This window comes from Pecten maximus, unplaced genomic scaffold (genome assembly GCF_902652985.1).
Source record: "Pecten maximus unplaced genomic scaffold, xPecMax1.1, whole genome shotgun sequence".
NCBI lineage: Eukaryota > Metazoa > Mollusca > Bivalvia > Pectinida > Pectinidae > Pecten > Pecten maximus.
In genome coordinates this window covers 42,007-48,413 of record NW_022980436.1, presented here as the reverse complement: position 1 = coordinate 48,413, position 6,407 = coordinate 42,007, and the positions used below count along the sequence as shown (strand labels likewise).

The following is a 6,407-nucleotide window of genomic DNA, read 5'->3' as shown; positions in this document are numbered from 1 at the left end:
TTAAATGCCTTAAAAACAATTAAACAAAATAAACTGATTTTGGACAGATGATTGCAGGTGTAGAAGAAATGACAGTCATGGAATCTGCTGCAAAACATCTTATAGGTTGATCATACTATTTATTAAATTCCTGAATGTTTAAAAAAAAATCAAACATCATTTGATGATCAAAATTCAAACTCTTATTTCCTTAGGCACTTATATACTCCTAACGTTGGAAGGATCCTGTCACCAAATAAGAAAACCTTAAATCCTAATATTGGATTGATCATGCCATTTATTAAATTTAGAATTTTTCACTCATAATCCCATAAATATTAGACTTTTAACTGCTAATATTGGACAGAGGAAAGGAAATTATTCTTCTTTTTCTTCTTCTTCCATAAAGTAGAGGGATACAAATCCTTAATGGCTGTAGAATGAGCATATCTTACATAATGAAGGGGGTATACAAATTCTACAGCTACGGTATATATATATATATTGGGCATATCTTACAGAAGTTAGGGGGATACAAATCCTATGGCTATAGAAAAGAGCATTTCATATGATAAATTTGAATAGAATTTACTGATTTTCTTGGATATCTTTACCTCTGTATTTTCTGCATGTTATAGCAAATGCATGTAATAGCAAAGAAAGTAAGACAATTTGCAGATATCTACCATATATAAGGAATAAAGAAATCAGAGTGTTTCATAACATATGATATAAGTTATAGTTTTTAGGTCAGGTCAGGATGACCTATGGCATGTATCATGCTCCATCCATGGTCCACCGTTAGACTTTTTCTTTCAAAACCCTACTCCTCCTTAACCCCAAAGTGTTTTATTTCCAAAAACACCATTGGGGAAGGACAGTTATATCTTATATAAATGAGGCTAGAGGGTTAAGGCCCCAAAAGGGAAACTTTGCTGTTATTTTGCTTTAAAACCCTACTCCTTTTTTTTTTTACCATTATGCTACATGTATATTTTCAACTAAAGACATCTTACTTTTTAGCAGTTTTATAGAAGATTACATTACTTTCATCAAAACCAGTTTTCCTTGGGAATACGTATTTACAATAACCATTTAAATAAAATTCACCTTTTTCGAATAACCAGCATTCACTTAAACATATATTGTAATAATATTGTAAGATCCGTCTGATATTGAACCAATAAATACCATTCAATAGTGGATGCCAAGATCCCTCTCGGATCGTGTTATCTTATTAGAATAACACTATATGTCAGATAATTAAGTAACAACATTTTATTTCAGAATACTGGGATTACCAGGAATCTCTGTTAAAGAACAACAAGCAAGAGCAGAGGAAATAGAGCTGCTGATTTTTTTTAATTATTGATAGATCTTTTTAATTTAATTCATTTTTTTAAAGTGCTTGTTGGTATATTACATTTGCAGTGAAATATGAGTATACAGACATGTTTGCGTGAAATATTTTTTTGAAATCTCTATTGTATTTTATTCCAATTATGGGTTTTATGCTTTAACTGTGCTTGTTTTAAAATCAGTTATACAATATATATTACATTATTTGTTCACACAAAAAGTTGATTTATTTTTTTCATAAGTGTTTAAGCTTTTAACATATTTTGAGAGGAATATTTTCTTTCATCCTATGTTAACTATATAAGGCTAACTGCATGTTAGAAGCATTGTTTTCTTGTGTAACTGTTATATATATATTCCAATGAAATTTACATTATAACTTTTTCTCTTTGTGCTTATCACTTTGTCCATGCATACCTATACAACTGATATGCAAAATACAGTGCTTGCTTTAAATTTGCAGTATTACAGTGCTAAATTCATTAGTTATAGAACACATATTTTATTATCTGTTTACACTTAAGATTTATTTGAGTGATTTTCCATTAGTGGGTGAAGTTTTCAAAAAATGATATCTCACAAGGGAAACATTTATTCTAAAACTTTGACTTGTTTCATATTGCCAACTGTTTATTTCATGTCTTTGCCTTTGAGCTCAATAAAATGTGAAAAGTAATTATTTGTCTTATCTTGTTGAGGTTTCAATTATTTGGATTATAAACAATGGTTAAGCACTAAGTTTAATTTTGTTTTCGAAAGATAATTAAAAACATAAATGCTCATGTATTATGCTTCATGTTTCATTTCATTAATGAAAACTGTTTAAGAATTTGAATCAAAATTTTTACCAAAGATAGGTCTGAACAACAATGTCTTCTAGTGATCATCATGGGAATGAAAGCGACAAGATTTATAATTATGAATGTCATATTGATATCTTCAACACAATTATTATGGCACGTTTGACCGACGTGGCTGCTGAATCTATCTGCATAAACTATAAACATCGGAACCATACAGAGATGAGCAGCTTTTGTACTGACATCAAGAGTAGCAAGGGATGGCACACATCGAATGTCATATAATGTTGCATTGAAATTCTTATGAGTGGTTATAACCCTCACCTTTAATTACACTACAAAGTTAAATATTTAAAAGTTTTAAAGAAATCATTTGAAACATGTTGGAGGTCTCCAGACAAAAGTCAAATACTGAAATAAACAATGTGCAGTAGATTGCAAAAATGGTCAAATCAAATTTTTTTTCATGGAAACATAATTTGATAATAAAGCCTTACCAATTTCCCAATAAGTATAGAACGACAACACAATATACAATGTATATCATAATAATCTCATCAAATGTTCTGTAGGCCAAGAACTGTTGTAAAAAAACATAACTTCTCCCGCAAATGTTTGTCAATTAATTATTAAAATATTGGATAAATAAGATTTATATTGTGTACTGTGTAACTGTGGTCAGAGCGGCACAGCCATACCCAGTATTGATAACACAATAAAGCATTCTATACGGTATATACATATTTATTTACAGTATTTATAAGGCTATTATATATACAAAATGCACACACACTCACACTACACATAAGGATATATACAGTCTTTTTAAAAGTTCTGTCCTCTTCCTTTCCAATCAACTCCTCTGGTCCACTGTCCTATCACGTCACATGAGTGGCCAGCTATGAGCGTAGATGTAGATACTTCAGTATCTCATAACACTTCAGTGTTAACATAACAATCAGCCGATATCGGAATCATCATCACTGCCACATGGAAACCACACAGGTATACATGTAGGTCGAACTGTTGACCACTGACTTATATGAGTCAACTGTATCACCGGGAAACAAGGCTGGGTTATACCGCCACTGACTATCACATGTAGATGACCCTGTCATGATCAAAACTGTTACTGTGTTGGCTGGTCCATCTCACCCAGTTCCATTAATAATCCACGGTAGAAAGCTGGTAAATACAGAAAATAGGGCATAGTTTGTAGAAATCCGTAATATTCCAGGTAGTTTAAAAGTCTCTTCGCGTATACAAGAGCTAGATATTTATTTCACTTACGCGCTTCCATACATTTACACGCCTAACAAACTGGGGTTTCCAGATATACAATTATATATAAATTCAGGATATTTAAATAACACAAACTTAAATATTACTATAATTACTGAATAATATAGCATATTTATGCAAATTATCAGTTAGGTAACCCTGCGGGTCCACAGCGTACAATAAATAACTACAGTCTATCACCTATGGGCCTCCATACCTATAGAAAACGCATACGCTTACTTTACACTAAATATATGACAATAACTGGCCCGTATACAACTAATACATGACTGATATACAAATATCTTGCTTATACAGCTTATTGATACTATAGTTACCATTATAACATATAGATAAAACAATAACTAGTTATAGAAATTCAAACATACACGTAAACAACTCAGTCACGCACGAGTGGACCGCATCAACTATAAATGCTTGACCGGTCTCCTACAGGTAAATACTATAATCCAATCGGATAAATACATGGGCAATATAAACCAAAAAGGGGCAAACACTTACCACAGTCAGCTTTCTGTGCTTTCACTCATATGAGACAAATATAACAATGTCTCCAATACCTCGAACGATCCTCCGTCCAGAGCGTGCCTTACCGATCGTCCGTCATCTCGTATCTCTCGCGCTTTATCGAAAATACTTACCTGACAGAGAGGTCCGACTTATAGGTAGCGCACCACTAAATACAAACCCTACATACATACCACATAGAAACACCACAAAAATACTTACCATGTTTACTAATCTAGTTATGCGAGCGTGACATACTGTACTTGATGGAATTAATTTGTGTTACTCACCCTGAACTGACATCATTCATAAATAGCTAAAAAATCTCCGATATCTTCAATAACACAAAAATGTTGAAGTCCAAATCATGTCATAAAGCAGGTGGAAGTTGTTTTTTTTTTAATAAAGAAGCTGTCCGTTTCGTTTTTAATATATCCGGATTTCTGTTTTCCGGCTCCTTTTTTATTCATGACCAATACGTAAACGAAAATTAGGTCGTGGATCGGGTTTTTGGATAATTATTTTAAAATACTTCCAGAGAAAACATATCAAAAATATTTTTCATATGACTTCTGTATATACCAAAGAATACTTAATTGGGTCCATTATCCCGTAAAAATATCAGTTTCGGGTCCATTATCGGCCATTTCGGTAATTCAACTATGACGGCAATGGGGTCGTGGATCGGATATTTTGATAATTATTTTTAAATACTTTTAGGCAAAAGAAATAAAACATATTTTACCTCTGACATCTATACACACCAAATATTATTCTATTGGGTCCATTCTCTTGTAAAAATATCGATTTCGGGTCCATTATCGGCCATTTCGGTAATGCAACCCGGACGACAATCGGGCCGCTAATCGCGAATGATTAAAAAATCGAATTAAAATACTTCTCGGTCAAATAAACCCCCGATATTTTACATATGACACAGTTAGGCACTGTAGAACATATATTCGGGTCCGTTCTCTGAAAAGAATGCTAATTTAAGCCCCATTTTCCTCCGTTTCGGTAATTCCATCTCCGTTTCGGTCCGTTTCGGCGGTGTACCTAATGAGTGACCAGGGAATGTCCAGGGACATTTTGCACGCCCAGGAATTCGTTATTGGAGATTTTTTTTATTATTTTTTCTGTAACATACTTATGAGACCATTATCTAACACCGTGCAAAATTTCACTTCGATCAAATGATTTAATAATACGGAAATGCACCTCTGAAGTTGCAGTGCAGCGTGCACTCGGGTGTCGAGGGGCATTTTGCACGCCCAGGAATTCGTTAATGAAGATTTTTTGATAATTTTTTTCTGTAACATATTAATGACATCATTATCTAACACCATGCAAAATTTCACTTCGATCAAATGATTTTATAATACGAAAATGCACCACTAAATGTGCATTATAGCGTGTATTTGAGTGTCCAGGGCGTATTTTACACGCCCAGGAAGCCGTTAATGAAGATTTTTTGATTATTTTTTCTGTAACATACAGATTATACCTTTATCTAATATAATGCAAAATTTCATTTCGATCAGACGAGTACATAATACTAAATTTTACCATTAAATCTTACGAAGTTACGATGAAGTTGTCCTGTATTACGGCTGCGGTTGGCACATGAGTGTCCAGGGAGGTTTTTACACGCCCAGGAAGCCGTTAATTTATATTTTTTGATTATTTTTTCTGTAACATACAGATTATATATTTATCTAACACCATGCAAAATTTCACTTCGATCGGAAGAGCGTATATTATTGTATTTTGTTACTGAATCCAGCCTTCGGTGATCACTTCATTGTCCAGGCCATTTTATATCTACCTGTGATCTGACAAAGTAATCCCGTAGCGCCGCCCACCTGCGGTGTGACCGGTAGTTGTATTGGTTTACATAACAACTTGACATGTCCCTGTTAATTGATATATAACATATTGCAACCCGGAATAAAATACGAATAAAAACTTACTATTTCATCAGTTACGATTATTCCTTCAGTTACAGTTTCAGTTCCGTAATTAGAACGTTTAATAACATCGTAAACTTTGAGTTCTAAAATGAATACGAAAATCATACATTCCAAGTTAAATACGAACATTATTTTTTACAATATAAATAGTTTTAATGAGTGACAAACCCGCGTGTTCGGCTAATCTAGCTAGACACTCGCTAGATAACGTACAATCAGAGGCAAACATATATTGTTTTAGTATTCTAGTACAATTAACGACTTAAAAATAAATATATCAATTATTTATCAATCTCCTGCAAATCAAATAGAATATAACGCATTATGACAGAATTAATTGTAACGTTATAACTCCGTTGCCATACCTGATAAATGTATTAAAATCGGCTATGGACTTATTTAACATGCCCGTATTCTGGTTCGCCCAATAGGAGAAAGTCGGAGGTTTGATTTTTGCGGAAAGGTTATAACAATGTAAATTGTAAATAGA

At 33.1% G+C, this 6,407-nt stretch overlaps 1 long non-coding RNA gene across 1 annotated transcript; it reads right to left on the bottom strand.

Annotated features, from left to right (window-relative positions):
• Positions 1 to 2,866: 2,866 nt before the first annotated feature.
• Positions 2,867 to 4,427, bottom strand: LOC117319520. The gene is made up of 2 exons (XR_004530760.1): positions 3,942 to 4,427; positions 2,867 to 3,323 (listed from the first exon to the last, which is right to left on the bottom strand). It is a non-coding gene; the product is annotated as an uncharacterized LOC117319520 (long non-coding RNA).
• Between the last annotated feature and the right edge of the window lie 1,980 nt (positions 4,428 to 6,407).